Source organism: Pelobates fuscus, chromosome 4, assembly GCF_036172605.1.
Source record: "Pelobates fuscus isolate aPelFus1 chromosome 4, aPelFus1.pri, whole genome shotgun sequence".
Lineage (NCBI taxonomy): Eukaryota > Metazoa > Chordata > Amphibia > Anura > Pelobatidae > Pelobates > Pelobates fuscus.
The window spans coordinates 145,021,466-145,043,596 of record NC_086320.1 but is presented as its reverse complement, the minus strand read 5'-3'; the positions used below and the strand labels follow the sequence as shown (position 1 = coordinate 145,043,596).

General features: G+C 38.4%; 1 protein-coding gene across 6 annotated transcripts in view; it reads right to left on the bottom strand.

Moving 5' to 3' along the window:
• Positions 1-22,131, bottom strand: part of NFATC1 (nuclear factor of activated T cells 1) — a 218,595-nt gene that overhangs the window by 44,511 nt on the left and 151,953 nt on the right. The window lies entirely within an intron of this gene.

Sequence of the window (22,131 nt, the reverse complement as noted above, 5' to 3'; positions counted from 1 at the left end):
GTTTAAGAAATAGTAGGACTTTGTGGGGTAGTTTGAATAGCAAACTGCTAAAATGCCCAAAAATGGGACATGGGTCTAGCGTCAAAATTCAAAGTTTGAAAATAACCCTGAAATGGCTGTGTTTCATATATGTCCCTTAAACATCCACATATACGTGGCAATGGTACACACAAGGGTATTGCTATACACAGATGACATAGTTGAGCAAAATATAAAGTACTGGACTGCCATAGCACATATAAGGTTTGCAAACTATGCAGTAAATTCTCAAGTTGTGTGTCAAAAAGGCAGAAAAAATGCTTATTACCACTACACTTGGTTTAAACTAGTGAAAATATTATCCCACACTAAGGTTCAAAATATGCCTTTTGAAATACCCTGGTGGAAGTGCTTTTGTGGGGTAGTTTGAATTAGCAAGCTGCTGAAGTGCACCAAAATGGAACACAGACCCATCAGCACCGTTCCTGTGGAACTTGCTTCCCTCCTTCGTAAGATGCTCACCCAGTCTCCACTCCTTCAAAAAATCGTTAAAAACCCACTTCTTCATAAAAGCGTATAAATTAAACTGTTAATAGCTCCTGGCTGATTCCTCTTCTGCAACTGTCACTAGTCTAATACTATCCTTACCTTTTTATGTAATTTTACCCCACTCCCTCAAGCATGTAAGCTCATTGAGCAGGGCCCTCAACCCCTCTGTTCCTGTGTGTCCAACTTGTCTGGTTACAACTACATGTCTGTTCGTCCACCCATTGTAAAGCGCTGCGGAATTTGATGGCGCTATATAAATATCATAATAATAATAATAATAATAACACCATCTATGAAAATTCACACTTAAAAAACTGAAATGGTCATGTCTCTTACACAGCTCTGTAACTTCACAAAATAGTGTCTAGATGATACATTATTTTACTCAGAAGTTGTAACTGAGCATAATTTAAGAGGTTTTAGTTGAGGCGCGATATACACCATATGAGTTACCCTGGAGTGTCTACTTTCATAAATGGTAACCCTTTATGGGGTTATTTGAACAGTCACACTGTTATAATTCTCCACAATGAGACATAGGCCCATCAAATCCATTTATGAAAATTCTAACTGTACAAACTGAAAGGGTCAGGTCTATTATATGGCATTGTAGCTTCAAGAAATAGTCATACAATGGGGGTAGCGTTTTACTCAGAAGAGTTAGCTGAGCAGTTTGGGATGTTTTACAATAGTGGCACATATGAAATATACAAAATGCCCAGCAGAAATGTAATGTGTATGTGAAAATGCAAAAACAGTTACAACAGTACAGTCCATGAGAGTCTGAGTAAATGCTAATAATTGTCTCTATTTTTGGAGAGGCGGTTTAAAGTTTCCAAGTCTCAACCATCTGCCTCTTGTAAAGAGGTGACTGTATACAATACTCACCAACACGAACAGAGGTCCTTCTTCGAGTTAGACCTAAAGGTTATACCATACAGATTCCACCAAAGATGGAATTAAAGAAGAAGACTAATCAAGTAACTGGGACAAGATAACCAGCCACAGTGACAGACATGTAGGGCAATTTCCTATATATTATCAACTAAACTGTTAGCACTCACTATAAAATGCTGGATTTGAAAACTGATTATTCTTAAAATGTTAGTATTCATATCATAATCCAACCTTTTTTAAAAGGTGTGGCTTTATTTTATAGTAAATTAATGTTGAAAATTTAGAGACGTAATTACACATGAGCTCTTTTTTTAACTAGAGCTGACTCATACATTGGATTTAACAGATGTTTGAAAGGTGACTACAATCTGTGGAATATAATAAGACACATAATACTATTACTCCATGTGCTTGGGGGGATTTCACTAGACACTGAGTTGGTTTGAGTTGATTATAAACAAAAATACAGGCAACCAGGCACTCAGGGATCTTGTACAAGGAATTTATTGTCAAATACAAAAATGAAACATTTTAACTCCTCTCACCCCAGTCTTTTTAAGTCTACAAGGGCAGTATAGGCACCATAACCATTACAGCTCACTATAAAGGTAATGGTGCCAGGTGTCCTTAGGCACGGTAGATAGTAAAACCATCTGTACACAGCTTGACGCATAAATTCAGGCACCTCCTTGTTGGCCTAGATTTCAGATATTATCAATACAGGCATTAATATAATATTTTGGATAAGCTTTAAAAATTATTTGATGTTTTTGATTAACTTTTAAAATGATTCAATATTTTATAAAATATTTTAAAAATGTGATATGTTGTATGTATATTTTTTAAATGTTAATATATTGAAAAACGAAAAATAAAAAGTATTTTATAAGTTTACCCAAACATATTTAACATCTAAAAAATGTTTATCAAATAATATTAAATTGAGGCTAAAGTTCCTACTTCTTCATTAGTGACATCAATTCCACCACCCACATCTGAACAAAATTTGTAAGCTGACGGTACCAGCTAATGTTCTCAGTCAATTAATTTAATCCAAATAGACTTGAAACTGATTTATCTCTTACAGACAGAGTCAACAGTTTAACTTTAAATTGTAGAACTGTGCCAGGGGACTTGTGAAACCATAACCACTTCAGCACACTGTAGTGGTTATATTGCCTTTATTGCCCCTTTAAGAACTTTTAAGTGTTGATACAAATTAGACAAGTTGGCAAAATATCCACAGATCAATCACATGTGAGATATTTTCATTTCAGTCATTTTGACCTATATTATTTGATTTGGTTTTATACTAAACCCTGTGTTAATGTACACTGACTGATAAATTAAAACAAATAGTAGCAACCTATAACACAATTATAGACCAAGTTATATTTCCATAACAAAGTTAGCACCACAGTAAATGTATTTTGGTACATCCAAAATCTGCATTCTCTAGTATGTGTACTGGACAGAGAGCCAAAATAAAACTGGACATTGGTGAGGGAAAGTAGACGTTAGCAGGGTTAATTGCTAAAGGTAGAATGTAAAGTCAATTTCAAATTTAAGGTCAAAATAATCAAACTTTAAACATTCAAAGTCAGCTAGTTTTCCAGTTTGGCCACTTTGACCTAAATTTTGAAATTCACTTATGTTAGTAAATAACTCAATCAGAATTCAAATCAAAGTCCCAGTGACTTCTGTTCTAAAGCTAACAAAAAAACAAGAAACAGGCTGCCCTTTTTAGCTTAATCTCAAGATATTTGCGAGCAAGTATAAATATGAACCTGGTACATTGAAGGCAGTATATTCAGAGCATTCCAGCTTTTAAAGGGTTAATGTCTGCACTGACTTTTTTCGACACTTACAAATAATGGGGAGACACCACTTCCTCCCAGTTGACTTTAGCTCTGCATCTGACACATCATTTAATACAACCTTTTCTCTTTTTTTTTTTCTTTACAGTCAGCCAAAAGGAAATAACATCTCTGCGCTGAGAGTCTAGGATTCCAAGGGAACTATCTCAGCTCCTTAAAATAATTGAAGCCCTTATATTTTGCCTCTGTTCAGATTTTTATTACAATGTCAACAAGAGATTAATTTGTTTGAAAGTTTGGGTTCTTAAACTAGAATGATATACAGTAGTATACAGCTTGCTGGCGATAGCTACTGTTGAAAAAGAGAAAAAAAAAGAGGAAGACGTTGAAAATGAACGCAGTTGTGAGACTGACATTGTGAAAGCGAGGAGACTGGCCAACAGAAGCAAACAGTATGGCTTCCCCTGTGTCGGATTGCTGCAGGGAGCGCTTGCTATTGACATCTGTCGCTATGGGATACATTTTTAACCGCTCTGACAAATCTGCTCTGGAGACTGTAATTAAAATGAAAACATCTTAAAATGTCATTTCTCCCTCTTAAACATTTACAGATGTTAACTAGATTGCTTATGGTGTAAAATGCCTGTGGGGTGTGTTTCTCTCGCTTTACGGATGGAGTGAATCATATTCTTGCATATGGAGCTATATTTAATTGAGTATATTTCACTCCCAATTACACACACGCATACACACACACACGTACATATGCACATAGGTTAATGCTTTTCCTGAGCAGTGCATGGTGATTAAGATATCCACACATGAAGCTCTAGATGTGGCTTCTTAATTGTACATACTATACTTCCTGTACGCAACACTGCTTCTGATACTTCTATATAGGCATGTATACAAACTGTTCATAAATGGCTTGATAGATTACCACCAGGTGGCACCCAGGGACTTCTGGCACCATAACCACTGCAGTTGTTATGGCACATACAGTGTCTTTTGAACAGTTAACCACAGTGAAGTAGGACATCACTGTATTATTAAAGGAACACTATAGGGTCAGGAACACACACATGTATTTCTGATCCTATAGTGTTAAACCGCTCCCCCCCCCCCCCCCCCCCCAGTCCGGCACTGGCCAGCCCTGATCCGCCTCCTTGATGACATCATCAGACTTGACGATTTTTAGCTAATCCGATTCGCAAGGCGGCGGGATGGGGGCGGGGCCAAACGCTGTTTTGGCCCACCAGCACTTCTTCATAGAGATGCATTGAATCAATGCGCCTCTATGAGGAAAATTCAGCGTCTCCGTGCAGAGTGTGGAGATGCTGAACGGCAATGCTGCCTACTGTGCAGCACTGAGCCAGGAAGCACTTCTAGTGGCCAACTGCCTTTTCTCTGAAAAGAAGACAGTGTTTGCATTAAAATGCCTGAAGGCAATGATTATACTCACCAGAACAACTACATTAAGCTGCGGTTGTTGTGGTGACTATAGTGTTTTCCCTTAAGTTTAAGTTCACTGTGTCAAATAGACTTATATTTTTTAAAGTGTCTCTCCACGTCTGCATGTATGAGGAGGAGAGAGGAACATAGTTGTGATATCTCTACTCTATAAACCTGTTAGACTGTATGGGAGACGTGCAAGCATTGAAGTATTCCCTGAACAGTGCCTGTGTTGAGTGAAGGCTAGTAGTTGACACATGTATTCAATAATTCCATATATATGTGTGTGTGTGTGTGTGTGTTTGTGTGTGTGTTTGTGAAATGATATATAAAATGCCAATTTGCAATAGAATTAAAGTAAGGTAGGCACAATTACTATTTTAGCAGCTGTCTTATACAGATAAACATATATGTATGCTGTTATGCAATGTAGTACTGCTAAGAGTTGTCCTCTCCATTACAAAACTGCATTTAAAGTAGAAATAATTTGACTGCATCAGTTTGCCTCAGTCTCCAGGAATTGAAAGAAATGCAGTCCAAAAATATATAGTACTAAAAAAAAAAAGACTTGGAGAGCCCTGGATTCCAACATGTATTAAACAAAGGGGTTTTCTCAGCTGGTTAAAAGGCTGAGCAAGCACAAGTTTCCCCACTGCACACGTGTCAGTTCCACCTCTATAGTGCAAGTGAAGTGGAACTATAGAGAGAGCCAAGTACACTAAGATTTACGGAGACATATCATATAACTCCAGATTACCCTACAGAAGGTGATGGCTTAATGCGCCATCCTGACATCCACATTCCAGACAGAGATGTCTATAAGACTTTTTTTTTCTCTGCCTTTTCTTTTGTAAGTGGCTTTGATTGGAGCCAGAACCTTTGTAAATCATGAGTAATTTTCTATATTTTTTTTACTATCCTCGCTACTTTCCGGTGCCTACTTCCTGCCATATCTAAAAAAACAGCAGCTGCATGGGTCTGATAGAGAAGGGTCCCAGGGTGATGACTTTCACAAATGAGGTGGAAAACTACAAATGAGTTTGGGAAAGTAGAAAAGGACAGTTTAAAAGGGAGCTGATAGCTCGGGCACAACATCAGATTTTTTTTGCAATTGAAATGATAGCACAACTGGCCCCCTGATGTCGGTGAACAAAGAAAAAGTCTGCCGCGATACAGACATGAGAACGATAACTTAAAGTGCATGCAAGGATAATGAGACTTACAGCGCACTAGCCCTATTGTGTTTCATATCAAGCACAGATTAGAGAAAATCCCATGGTACAAGATAAAGAAGACATATTTTTCAGGCACGCTACACAAAAACATTTTCATCTGGGCCTTAGGCTGCTGTATGCTTACAGCGATATTGTTATCAAGAAGACTGCAAGTATTAACCGGTGTAATAAATATAAAATGGAACTGTAAGCATTTAGAAATCAGAGTTATCATTTCCATCAGACTATTAACTCTATGAGAGCGTCACAGCAACATCATCAAGAATTAGCTACTAATCCCCTTGAGAATTGGGCAAAAAGTGAGTCTGAGTGTAGGTGTGTAGTTTATTTGACATGCATTGTAGCTCAAATGAAGAAAGAAAGCCATGGGCAAATAAAAATTCCGGTAATGTATAGCAATTCATTTTAACACTTTGATTAGTTCTTAAAGTGGCACTCTAAAGCACAATAAACATTATAGTTCATTGAAGTTGTTATGGTGACAATATTGGCCATTTGTTTTTAAAAATAGTGCCCCTTTGTTCCACACACCAGGGGGCACCAGCTCCAGTTCCATGATGGTGCCAGTCTGTCCACTGCTGCATCCATCGCTAACGGCACTCAAATATCCAGTGCCTCAACTGGGACATTGTAAAAGAATGACACTCCACGACTGACTGTAACCGTTTCCGTTTTTTTTTAAATTATGTTTTATCGTTTCATTATGTTGTACCTCTTTTATACAAATTACATGGCAATAGCATGATAGGCTTGGTATCTATATCACACACAGAGAATTCCAACTCTAAGCGAACATGCTTCTCTAAGGGCACTGACCCGAAAGCATCCACATTAAGGCACCCACGAAACCTAGGTTAGGGGCACTGCACCCACATGCATCTTCCTTCACCACACTTCCCACATTTGGGGTAGTCTGCTTAACGGCAATTGGCCTAGGCTATCTAGGCTGCCCACTTGTATCGACCCCTTACAAGATGCAACTGAGACCAATCTTGAATATTAACATGAACCCATACACCACCATGTGTCAAAGATGGCTAAGCACACTAAACTAAACCCAGAAAAAAACCCTTGTTGACATAAAGACACCACTAATATTAGGGCTTCCTGTCGACTAATGCCTACACGCTTGTTTACTCTACTAGGTTTTCCCTTTACCTTTAGTTACCATGTTGTTATATAAAAAAAAAAAAAAGTGCACAATGCAAGAAATGTATGACTTGTATATACCACGCTTATGGCTGTATAAATATTATATCCAGGTCTATTTTGTTCATCTCATGCACTACCAAAATAAAGAATTAAAAAAAAAAAAATACTACAGATCAAAGTGTTGTGTACATGTGCATTATAAAGTGCTATTATTTACAGCCTATCATTGCCATCCAGGGTGAAAAAGAGAAAGTCCAATTTCCTCATTAGCGAACAGGCTGAAAATGGAGTGTGTAACAGGTATCCGAGAGACCGATGTTTCTTCCCAAACTGCTCCAAAACAGCTTGAGGAAACAAAAAACAGAGGACCTCACTCATATTGTCACAGCACCATAACCACAAGAGCTGTGGTGTTTATGGTGCAAATGGTTCTTGAAGAAATATTAGATACTCTGGGTACAAAAGATCATAAACATTTGTATATCCACAATTAATGTGAAGTCTTTTTGTAGAATCAGTCACAAAACAACCATATGCTGGTTGCTTCATGTGTTCAGATAGGCAGCAACATAGTCCAAAAATGTTTTATTTTAACACACACAAACAGAAGAAGACATTGATCACTAGCCAAGTGAGGCTCCACTTGGACTGAACATTTCTAGAAGGTGTGAAAGCCTGTGAAAAGTCAGAGCCAGGGGAGTGAAACAAAAAGTGACTGCTATCATCAAGGATGGGATAGGTCAATGGATAGGAGTGCTATAAAGCACAGTCAAACAGAACTGTGTGTAACAGGTGAACAGGGCTAAAGGGCAAGAACGGAAGAGCTCTGAGTTGACGTGAAGGACGTGAGATGTAGGCTAAACTGATGAAAAGTCATTTAATGAAGTATTGTGTGTACTATACTGAAAAGATGTTAGGGAATAAAAGTTTGCAGGCTGGGGGAACGCAAACATGCCTGAAAATCTGGTATTCCGCAGTGGGATGCAGGAATAAGAGAGGATGTGACAGGAACAGGTAGTAATGTTATTTTAACAAATTCTTCATTCGTAAGCCATCCGTAGCCATATTGTTGTAGGACAATTTGAAAAGCATTGGCATGTAGAGGTAAATGTCTCTATGGTAGGACACTCCCGTGAAATTGGCATAGAGCCCTGTTACAATGCAGGACTCACTAAGAAGGAGATATGATGACAAAACACTAAAAACACTTTGTAATCTATTCAAAGAACATTTAAGAACTGCTTTGAAAGCCAAAATAGTTGGATAGAGTTGAAAAATATTCAAACCTACCAAACTAGAGATTTAATCCAGCTTGTACAAATGAGTTCTCAGCCACCATAAATGATGTTTAATGAAGAAACACTTTTATACTAAGTCTCCTTTTCCTGTACAGAACAATAGTTTCAGAGATCAAAGGGTTCAGTGACAGCTAAGGTTATATGACTTAAATAGCAAGAAAAAACAGATTGCCATTACTCAACCCATGCATTGAGTGCCTGTGTTCTATCAAGATACTCTACCCTGTAAATCACCTGCAGTGATGCTGCCACAATGGAAGTGAGGCCGAGTCAGCTGTAGGTTGGCTCACCCGTGTGCCCCACCAGGGAGGGGATATGGGATTCTTACAGGGCTCTGTGCATGTGCTGAGCACGCGCTATGGTGCAGGAACGTGGAGTGTGCGCATGTGCCGGCAAGGAGGCGTGTACGTATTACGTATGAACTGCGCATTATTTGGGTAGGGTTTCTAACGCTGCAAGTGCACATGCATCTAAAGTAGACGTGAGGGACACATGCGCAGTATAGGGTAGGGTATTCTGATGCTGCTACCGCATATGCACTGGACTATTCCCATTAAAAGTAGTCAAACCATTTTTGAACAGCAAACCATTTAAAATCCAAACCATTCAAAAATGTGGGAATACTGGGGAGTTATGATTCCCAGCAGCATTTGCATTTCTCATCTGCTGCTGTTTTAATTCAGGCATCTCCTGTCAGTGAAATGCATGTTGGTGAAGGAGCTGAGGACACAGAAGTAGTGCAGTGCCTTTCATGAAATATTATTGTGAGAGAGAATTAATGTTAGTAGTAAGTAGCTGCACATACAATGGGTTGGCCTGCTGTATCAGTTTACACTCAGCCCAGTTTGCAGTTTTGTTAACTAGGCTTTGTACAGCAGGTTTATAAGCCACTGGTCACCATGGGAGGAGAAATAAGTATATTCTAGTAGGGAATGTGGTGTGTGCACACTACATTAATAATTAGACTACACTCACACAGCAAAGATGGATCATATATATATATATATATATATATATATAAACATAATTTTTTTTATTTTTCAGCCGCAGGGAGACTTTCAGAGCGATCTCATGGCCCGCGGGTGCCTAATTTTCTGAGGGGGGACTGTCTGGGCTGTCAGGCAGCCCCTCCCAGACCGGGAGCAACACCGATCGCCGGCGGGGGAACGGCCGCGATCGGTTAAGTAATATATTTGCTGCGGGGGTTCTAGGTTAAAAGTCTGTTTCTTATGAGCACCTGAATCTGCTTAGCCACGTATTAAGATTTCAAAACAATTAAAAACATTCATGTGTCTTTCCAAGTTTAACTTTTTGTGCAGTGTCATAAAGCAATGTGAACTCAATGCCGTTGATTCACAAACCTTGAAACTGTGGAAAGTTTCAAAGGTATTTAGACCCTTCAATCTAAACTTTTGGCCTGCATTTCTTTACTTTTCAACACTCCAAAACTCCTAGTTTAGTGAAAAAAATCCAAATTGTTAAAGGGATTCTCTAGTGCCAGGAAAACAAACCCGTTTTCCTGGCACTATCTTGTTTATAAACAGCTTTTTTTTTTTACTAACCAAAAGAGTGTAAGAACAAAGCGTGTTTCTCTGCAGCTCTGAATTTACAGCACGTTATCTGCTTGCATGTGTGAGCTCACTCTGCACCTGCCCCTGTCAATTAAGCCATGCTGACCAATCTATGCCGTGAATCCTCCGAGGGATGTTGTGCAAAAGGGCTCCAGGTCAAACTGGGAGGGGAGATTGTGATGTCTTGACCTCTTGGTTTCTTTTACCACACTTTGTCTTGCGTGGATAAACAATTAAACCCTTCAAATAACTGCCCTAATGAATTATTCAAGGGGCGGATTTATTTATTTATTTACCTTTCAAACATATCAACTCTTAAACTGCATCTCGAATGTTAACGACTCAGCATGTTTTATCACAGCATGTAGTCTTTCAATCATCATTAGAAATGTGGAGGGCCCTGGATTTGGGCAGGGGGCCAGATTACTAAAACTTTCCATGAGGAAACCTCTTGAATTTTATTTTATTTATTTTTTTTCTTTTAAAGAGACACGCCAAGCAAACCTATCCTTGTAGCTTAATATAGTGGTTATGGTGCAAGGTGGCTATGGTAGCAGTCCTGCTAGTTTTTGTCAAACCTTTTTTACAACTTTTCACAGCAACCAGAGATACCAGCGTCCAAAGCCCACTACCTATGCCTGCTACATGATAATAATAATCAAGGCAAAAAAAGTATTTCTTTAAGATTTTGACGTGAAGCTACAACATCATGGAATATTATGCATCCAGACAGATGGAAAGACACAACTGTGCAAGATACCTACATGTCATTCTTAGTATTATATTATTAGCATTTATATAGCGCCACCATATTCCACAACACTGTACAGTTTTTTAAAAAGGGGATGTTTTGAGGTAAAGATCCAGCTCGAATGCGCTAACAATCTATCAGGATATTATGACATATTGATTAATGGAAACCAAACTACTCACATGGGTTTTCAGGAAAATAACTGTTGTCAAACTCAGGCTGAACTTTGAGATTACTACAGATGCCAAACAAAGGAGTACAGTACTCAAACAGAAATTATATTGTGCTATTTTTGTCTTAACATGGGCCCTTCTTACAAATAACAGTATAATGCAGCAACATGTACTGACATTTCAATCTTTGATGGCACTTGGTCATTTGATATTTTCAGCACTATCTATCTCAGGGCTGGCCACTCTACAGTACTTCAGCTGTTGCGGAACAGCAACTCCGTGATTAGCTGTAATATAAAGGAGTAGTAATTAAAGGGATACTAGAGGCATAAAAAACAACTTTGTATTAATGAAGTGGTTTTGGTGTATAGTTCATGCTTCTTCAGTCTCAGCAATTGCTCATAGCACCTGCCTTGCAAAGACTTTTCATGGAGCTGCATTGGGAAGTCTGTGATTGGATGGCCACACAAAGTCTGGGTTGTGGAAGAATGGGAGGGCTGGTTAAGGCTACAGATAAGAGATTGCATACCGTCATACCATCTGCATGCTGAGAAGCGGCACACCAGTGGAAAGGGGGTATAAGGACCCGGCCATTGTCATGTTCGCAAAGCAGACAGTTACAGGATGGTTGGGAGTCATGGATCTGCAGCTTTTTCATCCTGTTTCTAGATATACACCAATATATGCACGTTTTTTTTGTATTTGGGAATTGGGGAGTAATTGTAATGTGCAATGCACTTGTCATCCCTACCTACAGTGTCTAGTAATGGTGGGGGAAAAAGGAACAAGTATGTTAAGAGAATAGAGAGCAAGGGGTTAAGTAACATGCAAAATATGTTTTTCATTCCACCAGTGCACTATACTATGCATAGTTAAATAAATTGCAGACTGCCCACTGTTTCAATAAATATCATGTAATTTGTAATACTGCACCACTTACATTGAGTCATAACCAGGGCTCGGGTCCTGCAGGAACGCGTGGGAACGGCGTTCCTGCGCTTTTTCCACAGTAGGAACGCCGTTCCCGTTAGTAGTCCTGCAGGACTTTTTTTTCCGCAAGGCATTTGCCTTGTTAGCCTCAGGGCAGACGGCCAGGTAAACTCCAGGTGGGCGGCGAGGGAGCGTTGATTTGTGAGCTCTCCCTGCTCATATTCAGGCTCCTGGCATCACTCTGCAGCACGCAGGTGAGCAGGGAGAGCTCACAAATAAGTGAGTCTGTGTGTGTATATCTGTCAGTGTGTGTCTGTGAGTGTGTGTGTCTGTCAGTGAATGATTAAATGAATGAGTGTGTGTGTGTCTGTCAGTATGTCTGTCTGTCAGTGAGTACCCCTACCCAATCACAGTCCCCCTACCCACTACACAGCCCCCTATCCACCTTACAGAACCCCTACCCACCTTACAGCCCCCCTACCCACCTTACAGAACCCCTACCTACTCACCGTCCCCCTACCCACTCACACCCCCTCTACCCATTTAGAGCCCCCTACCCAATCACAGTCCCTCTACCCATTTAGAGCCCCTTTCCACCTTACAACCTCCCTACCCACTCACAGCCCCCCTACCCATCATAGTCCCCCTACCAACTCACAGTCCTCCTACCCACTTACAGCCACCCTATCCACCTTACAGAACCCCTACCCACCTTACAAAGCCCCTACCTACTCACAACCCTCCTACCCACTACAGTCTCCCTACCCAGTCACAGTCCCCCTACCCACTCACAGTCTCCCTACCCACCATAAAACCCTGCTACCCACTTACAGACCCCCTACTCACTTACAGACCCCCTAACCTCTCACAGCACCCTACACTCTCACAGCCCCTACCTTCTCACAGCCCATCTACCTTCTCACAGCCCCCACCCTTTCACAGTCACCCTAACCTCTCACAGCCTTCCTACCCACACCTTGTCACAGTCATCCCCACCCTGTTACCTCTCCACACACACACTCTGCCACTTCCCCCATAACGCACCCTGTCACCTCCCCACACACCCTGTCACCCCCCCCCCACACACACACACTGTCACCCCCTACATACAATATCACCATCCCAAATCACTTTCAGCCCCCACACACTGTCACCCCTTCACCCAGCTATATATATGCATTTGAGCATGTCATTTATTTGGGGGGAGGGGGTTGTGGGGTGGATCTTGGGTGAGTTTCCACACCTTTTCCCCCCAGGACTTGACCCTAATAACTCCCATCATTCCCATCCAAAGCATGCATCAAATTAATTTTCATTAGGGGTATATCTAAAAATAGCTTGGAAAAGCTCCAGTTCTGCTGCATTCCAAAGCCCTCCCCTTTTTCCCCAGCCCAGACTTTATATGGCTGTCCAATCACAGACTTCCCAATGCAGTTCAATGAGAAGTCTTTGCAAGGCAGGTGCTCTGAGCTATTGCTGCCTATTGAGTTTAGCTCCACTGAGCTAACCAAACCAGGTCACCAAACTAGGCTGACATCCAGGGGGGAAACGGGGTATGTTATAAGATTAATTAAGAGTTCCAAATTCTATTCAAATCTGTACTTTTTGTAAAATGAAAAAAAGCATTTCAGCAAGCTAAACTCTGGAGTGTCTCTTTAACTCTGTCAACTCAAACATACATTTCTCCAATTGGTTCCTCTTCTTTTCCTCTTTCAGAATCTGTTCTTCTTTTCTTCATTTCTGATTTATTTATTTTTATAAACACAAAACAAAGTGTGGAATACTTTGTCTTATGTATTTTTCCTACGTTTGACAACTGTGAAAGGGCTCCCCTTGCTTTTTCAATCAACAAAGTCAGAAGCTTCCCTTGAGATCCACCCTTTTGCCACAATTGTGAAGTGTAGGAAAAATACACTTTGTTTTGTGTTTGTAAAAATAAATAGATCAAAAATGAAGAAATGAAGAACAGATTCTAAAGACGAAAAGAAGAGGAAACCATAGGAAAAGGGTACGTTTGATGTGACAGAGCCACTTTAAATACACTCCTCATCTAAATATTTTTATTTACCCTTCGGAACATTTTGTAATGTACACATTCCAGCCCAAGCCAAAATAAAATAATTGCAGTGTGAACATTACCTGAAAATTGTTAAAACATAAGGTAGTTTGTACATTGTCAAATAATAATTAGATTGCTTATCCATTTGAGGTTGAACTTTTGTACTTTTCTTTCCACTTCTACTTTTTTGCGGTTTTCCATCATTAAAAGTATGCCTAATCTGTTTTTGGGGTTGTAATTTGTACCTTAAGACATTGTAACTAATTAATAGAAAGATGAGCTTTGGTGCATATGCCATTTATATTATACTATAAAATTGTCAATGCTTCTTCTTGTATGCTAAACGCGTTTCTTGCCATAAAAACATCTTAAAATATGTTGGAATTTTACAAATAATAATCATTCATAGTAAGTAACAGAGGATACTTGTTTTTTTTCTAATCCACTCCTCTGGGACTTCATGCAAGTTAGTATGGCATCTGTATTCTAAGTAGAAAACGGTATAAATGTATAAACCTTATTGTGCTACAAAACATAATGCTGAACTAATCATAGAGATACTTATGTCTGTACAAATGTAAACACATTATAGCAGAAGACGATAAGGAGCCGGTTTGCTAGAGCTTAAAGTCTACAGGAAGTAAGGGGAGGTGATATGGAGAAAGTGCAAGAGTTTCATGTGTGATATAATCTAACTGCATGCTAATCCTCTCAGAAGTGTAACATTTACTGAAGGATTATAAAGCAAACACTTATTATACATAAATTGTCAGCGTAAATTAATCTAATTTTTCCATAGGTTTTATGACATTTAGATATAACTTGGGCGAAGATGTGCAAAGTGAGGGTGGGATTTTGCAAGCAATATATATATTTTAAAAAATGGACCATTGGTTATTTTGCTCAGAATGTTCAAATTGGTTGTCAGCTAAGTACTGATCCCAATCCACTTACGGCTCTTTGTCATTATAATCTCTCTTTTGTCTTAGTCTTCCAGTACAATACCACCCTTTTACTTTCTCACAAACAAATGTTACGCTCTTCCAATAAAACTATATAACAACAAATGCCAAGCATGCTAGTTATTTAATATATTGTACTGTATCTCAGTTAGTTTATATTCCCACAATATCCCTTCTCCTTTCTCTGATTCTGTTCCATCTGTTTGCAGTAAACTTTCCTTTATAATCTGTAAATAAATCGGTATGATCATTGCTATCCTGGTTGATTTCAAACACCATGACCACTTCAGTCAAAAGATCTCCCTGACCTGTGTTGCCTTGGTTTTTTCCAGCATGGTGTCACCCAATTTTATCAGCACCATGAGTGCTACTTATTGTTCCGGTGGTCCAAATTCATAGGGCTGCCCACAACTCACTGATGTGTGCCATTGGTCGCATGTGTGGCTGGAAAAAAGCACGCAATGTACATGCCTACTCACACTGCCCTTTGAGTGTACAGCTTCCTTGCGTGCCCTGTACTGATGCTGAAGTTGGGATGTGACATAACTCCAGTCCCAGCATCTATACATAGTTGCAGGGAGCTGGACCATCAGTAAAGAGAAATCTCTGCAGCAAACCACCGAATACCAGGAATGAGGTTCCACTCCAGCTACTGTTCATGGTACAGGGGAGGCTGCATGGACCTCACTGTGCGAAAAAAAAAAAAAAAAGTTAAAAATAAAAAGTATGAGACTGAGTAAGAATGCAAGGGTACTCCTAGAATCACAAGCCCTATCATGCCTGCAGTAACATTTTAAGCCACACTGGTTTTGTTTTTCAAGAAAGATAGATTTCCTGTATGTTTTTTGTTTTTGTTTTTAAAGACAGATCATGTGGAATTGCTACTATCCTGTAGCATATGGTATTCTGAGGGCCTACTAAAAGACACTGAAACTCAACATTCTCATTTAAAGGGACACTATAGTCACCTGAACAACTTTAGCTTAATGAAGCAGTTTTGGTTTATAGAACATGCCCCTGCAGCCTCACTGCTCAATTATCTGCCATTTAGGAGTTAAATCCCTTTGTTTATGAACAGCCTCCCTGCATGTGACTTGCACAGCCTTCCATAAACACTTCCTGTAAAGAGAGCCCTATTTAGGCTTTCTTTATTGCAAGTTCTGTTTAATTAAGATTTTCTTACCCCCTGCTATGTTAATAGCTTGCTAGACCCTGCAAGAGCCTCCTGTATGTGATTAAAGTTCAATTTAGAGATTGAGATACAATTATTTAAGGTAAATTACATCTGTTTGAAAGTGAAACCAGTTTTTTTTTTTCAAGCAGGCTCTGTCAATCATAGCCAGGGAAGGTGTGGCTAGGGCTGCATAAACAGAAACAAAGTGATTTAACTCCTAAATGACTGAATTGAGCAGTGAAATTGCAGGGGAATGATTTATACACTAAAACTGCTTTATTTAGCTACAGTAATTTAGGTGACTATAGTGTTCCTTTAAGAACATTAGAAAACGGAAATCAAAACATTCCTCTGAACAGGAAACAGAGTAAGACCTGTTAACAACTACTGCACAACATAACATGAGTAGTCAATAAACCTCCGTTCTGGTTTCTACAAAGAAAAGTCAAACCCCATGAGAAACATTAATTCATGGACGTTCAGGTGACCCAGACGTAGTGTAACTGTTTGAGCATTCCTGAGCATTTTCTGTGACCCTTTATGATTAACACAAGCCAGACATTGCTGACATGTTGCTTGTCCTTGCTTGAGTTAATGACCACATGTCATCTTTTACTTTGTATGAAGTTACTTTAACCTGAAAGCTCCTTCGCATTTGGAAAATAACCCAAATGTCACAGGTTTCACCATTCACATCAAATAAAGAGCTCAACTGCAGACAATCTACCATCACCCTGTACAACATTAGCCTGACAAGTCCTATGATTGAACAATCCCATGTGTATATGAAAGATGAGCTACTGTTTGCATGTAGACAAGGTTTGACCTCATTCATTCTGTGAGTCCCAAGAACACTCTCAGCCATTGAAAGTGAAGACATTGATACATTATCTTGGGCCAAAAGCAGTTACAATGATAAGCATTCAAACACTGGGGAAAACTTACTTTCATAAATCAGTAATAACTAACCTGTGCATTACATTAGATTAGAATGAAAGTACACGATGAATAAACATTTAAACACTGTAGTTTTGATGCCTTTTTGAGCATGTGTGTCATTAAACATCCCCACCAACACCCTTCCCCCTCCACTCCATTACATACCAACCAATGTTTAGAGGTATGTCTTACAATACATTGGTAAACTGTTAACAGCTGTGAATTAATCACTTTGCTTTATCTTTTTATTAAACTGTTTACATACAGAGCTATTCACTGAAGCCAGTTTTGTTGTTTTTTTCCATTATCAAGTTGATATCCAATTGACCAAAAAAAAAAAAAAAACAATTCTAAAATAAATTCAACAGGTTCACAAATGTCAACATATTGAATTTATCTGGCAGTTTATTTAATCCAGACTACCAGAGGTGCGATGAACACACTGCTGCATGATCAGCTACTAAAATGGTTTATATCAACAGGTTTGTAAACAATTAACTCCACATTCATTTAATTTGGCAATGTATAATTCCCTTAAAAGAATATTATGCACATCTGCTAAATCAGCCAATTGATTTTTAGTACATTGATACACTCAAAAACAACAGGTGATATAAGGCAATAGTTATAAATATAAGATTTCAATGTACAGGACCAAACTTCTGGAATAAAAAGGAATCATGACATGTCACCCATGTCATGTGTCCTTAAGGGGTTAAAGTGGCACTGTCACTTCAAATCTCCCCTTTTCTCCCTCCCCGCCCCCAAATTGTATTTCATAAAGATAGTATCTTTATACAATTCTCATTTTGAATGTGTTAGAATTTCACTGAAATTCCAACCAAGTCAACAGTTATACAGACAAAGTAGGGACTATTTTGTCCTCTGTAGTTCTCCTCCACCTGACTTTCTTAGACTCAGGGCGCAGTCTAAATGTCAATTCCAGCTGCCATCACCAGTGACAACTGCAGTGAATTGGCTGTGATTAAAGAGGATCCCGCAAGACCTCACATATGAAAGAGTACAGCAGTGGTGTCGGCTCCTAGCGCTGAAGTGGCAGGATCTGAAGAGAATCCACCAGAACAAGATGCCTGCAAGTGACAGGTTCAGGTAAGTAAATCTCACCTTTACCTGCAGCTCTCGCCAGCCACCGAACCCCCAGCAGCTATGTCACCATCGGGGGTGTTTGCTAATTCAGACATTGACAGAACCGCTTTAATGGGTCATTCAATACTTCTAGGAAATATATTATTGTTGATGCTTACTGAAAATAATAAAACCATAAAATGCATGTGCCAAGGACACAGCTAGTTTGGGTTCATCTATTCATCTCAAGGTCACAAGGATGAGTTTTATTTGTTGCCATGTTGTGGGTGTTCCAACAAGTCTTCCAGCCACATGATTCCCAATCTTGGAAGTCCCTACATAAAAACATGGAATGGAAATATACCCTTCAAAGCAGTGTGAATGCTGGGGAAGGGGTGAAGAACCCCGAATACTCTGGTTGAGGATCCACTATGTAAAACAGCTCATTTTGTGCTGCACATTTCGTTCTAGAGGTGATAGAGTAACAGTTATTTGGACTCTGCCTACTTGGAATAAGAAATGAATCTGAGTTACAGTACATCAGAGTTTAATGTTTAGTCCATTTTCTATACCTTGATAGGGCAGAGCAAACTGTTAATCACCTGTTTTACATTTCCTATGAGTACAATCTACTACAAATGATAAGGAGAATGTTTAGCACACAGGTAGCAGGCAAACACTGACACTTGTGGGCCATAGTGGTTATGTAGGCTGTATGGCATAACAAGAGAAGAATTTAATTGTGTTTGCAATGTAAAAACAGCTTAAGCTTGATTTTTTTTTTTTTAATTAAAAAACAATAATAAATACAGAAAAAAAATGCACAGATTGTATAATACAAAAGAGTGTTTACATGACAGGTCTATTTTTGTGATGGAAATGTTGCCTTGAATTCAGGCATAAGTTGAATTTGTACACTGTGCTGTAAAATCACCAAAAATTTATAACTTTAAAGATATAGTTTTGTGAAGATTGCTTAACCCACCTCCACTAAGCCCTCCTGAAATCCCAAGAACTGTTTCTTACAATTTAGACACCAGTGAATGCCTCGTTTAAACTGTATCATCCTTTTCAACTTTTAAGAAGAACTGATCCATGGCAGTTATACAAAATAAGATTACGAAACCAGTGTTCAATATGTATGTATGCAACGTCTGAAAAGTTTGTAACTAGCACGCCTCGATCATTTGTGGCCCAACAGGCTTCCTTAAAGACAGCTATTACAATCTGTTATTTATTAGCAAAATTCATTAGCAAGATCTACAAAATCATATTCCAAGATGTAATAAAGAATTTGAACAAGTCTGACTTTTTTTTATTGAACTTTGCAGCTGCAGTAATAAGGAAATGTGTTTTTGTCTGGATAGTAAAAGGCTTCCCTTGTTACCCAGTCACAGATTCCTTTTTTTTTTTTGTAAATCTAAATCAGCCAGGATCGTGCTGTTTTAAATAGTATGCTTAACAATGTCTTAGAAAAGACACAATGAACTCTGTTTTGTTTTATATTATCCCTGAAAGACAATCACATTCAGATGTTGTTTGGCACCAATTAGTTAAAGTAGACAGCTCAACCATACATCTTATTTCATACAGTCAGTAACATGCAATCGTAAATTATAATCCTACTTAAAAAAAAAAAAAAAAAAAAAAATTCCCCCAAAATGGTAACAAAAAAATACAGAGCGCTTTGGGGATATTTAGTGACGAGTGCGTAATCATGGGTCAATAAAGTCACATAATCACATTTTACATTAACCTATCAAAACACCCTAAAACCTCTTTTGGAACCATATGTTTGATAACATATTCAGCACGGTATAACTTACATATTTTATTTGCACAATATAATGCCTTAAATTGTTTCAGAAGCAGCCCAGTCACGAAAGCAAAACACTGCGTGCAATATATTAAATGAGCTGACAAGTGTGCCCCTGCTACATGAAACGTCTCCAGAACGTATGTTTGTTTTTTTGGAGAAGTTTGCTTCTGTCCAAGCATTTAATTGGATGGCCAGCCAATTATAATTGAGTTTCAAGTCACCAATTATGTACCATTGACATGCAAAGCATATTATATTGTGGTGTGTACTTAAATACCATCTACGTATAATTTATTTTTACTTTAAAAAAAAAAAAAAAGGGATACCAATATGTATGCAGAAATAATCATAACCTTTTCTTCAAAACCAAAAAACAGTAACAAGGAAGAATGACATCTTGTGCCTATGTACTGCATGGTCAAAAATTTTAAACAAATATGAGTAAAATAAAATTGTAATGTTATACTATGGGCATTAAGAACAACTTTAGCTTAATGAAGGAGTTTTTGTGTATAGATCATTCCCTTGCAGTCTCACTGCTCAATTTTTGGCCATTTCAGAATTAATTTCTGTTTATGCAACCCTGGCCACACCTCTTCTAAATGGTTTTATTTCCGATCAGATGTTAGCTTGCTTTATAAGTTTTTATCTCCTGCTCTTTAACCCCTTAAGGACACTTGACATGTGTGACACGTCATGATTCCCTTTTATTCCAGAAGTTTGGTCCTTAAGGAGTTAAATTGAACTTTAATCACACACAAGGCTCCTGCAGGGTCTAGAAGACTACTAACTGAGCAGGAGATATACAATTCTAAATTAAACAGACTGTGCAATATAGAACATTTAAACATTAGATCTCTCATTACAGGAACTTTTTAGGAAGGCTGTGCAGCAGGGAGATGTGACTTGAAGTTAAAGCGATTGAACTTCTAAATGGCAGACAATTGAGCAGTGAGACTGCAGGGACATGATGTATATACCAAACCTGATTCATGAAGCTAAAGTTGTTTTGGTTCCTAGTGTCCTAATAATATTGATAGTATTTCTATTTTCCTTTATCTTAGCAAACAACAGTGTTTGATTAAAACAAAATAGTGTTCAATTGCTTAAAGAAACCGTATATTCTATTCTTATCTATACTAGTGCACTCCTGTTTTTATAGTATTTTGGTGTTTACAAACATATATATATATATCTATATATATTAAATGTATAAATGCCACAGTCAGGCTGGGGTAGTTTAAATTTTCTGACAAGGTAATCTGGTATGTGAACCAATGTGGGAAATCCTAATTTAAAGTGCAGCTAAAGGCAATATAATATAGACAGACAAAATGAGGTTGAAAAAAAAAGCTTATAATGTTTTTTCTGTATCTTGGGACCAAAAAGAAATAATACAGCATTTATATGTATGCTTTATGAATATTTGGATTTAACATATTATGTAGGACAATATAGCATATATTCACACCCATATTTAAAGAGTGCACATTCCTAATTGTAGATACAATAATAACATAAAAATTGAAATGTTATTGAAAGTAGTAACACTAATGGATTCTCCTAGGACTAACTCTAGATCACACATTCATGGGAGGGCTGAGCCAGTTATCTGCTCCATTAATTAACTAAACACTGAGTTGTGGAGGATTGACAAAATACTTGCAAATTGTAGGCCAAGACAGCTAAGTTGGCAAAAGTCTGCAAAGTTGAACGGTTTTTAAAATTTGGCTACTGAGGCCTAGATTTTGTAAGTTCAGTTTGTACTCTTGCCACAACTAACTGCTGAGCTATAAAACTTCTTTCAAAACACAAGGCTTTAGGTTGTCGACATTCCCAAGGACACAATTCAATTCATAATGTTATTTACACATAGAATGAGATTTTTTCGGATTTTAGCTGTGAGAGGTAAAAATTTGCATCGATTAAAAAAAACTGCTTGGATTACTTACTGACAGAAGCAGTACAAAACTCAGTATTAGTATATGAATTAATGGGTACAAGAAAAGATAAAATATCAATAACGTAATGCTGCGGGCTGTCACTTGATACTGTTTTTTTAAATGTCTATTTGTGCTGGGCTGCAGCCGCTGTAAGACTCCCCGCACTTGAGACTTAGACTACTGCAGTTCCACACAGACGTTATCAGATCACCTGCATGAGCTAACAGCATATGGTTGCAATTACTTCTTTGTATGAATTGGTGGTTAAGCTACCTCTGTGGTTATGAATGGCACTTAATGCTTAAAATACACAGTATGAGAAATACAACATTAGGAGCAGTTTCA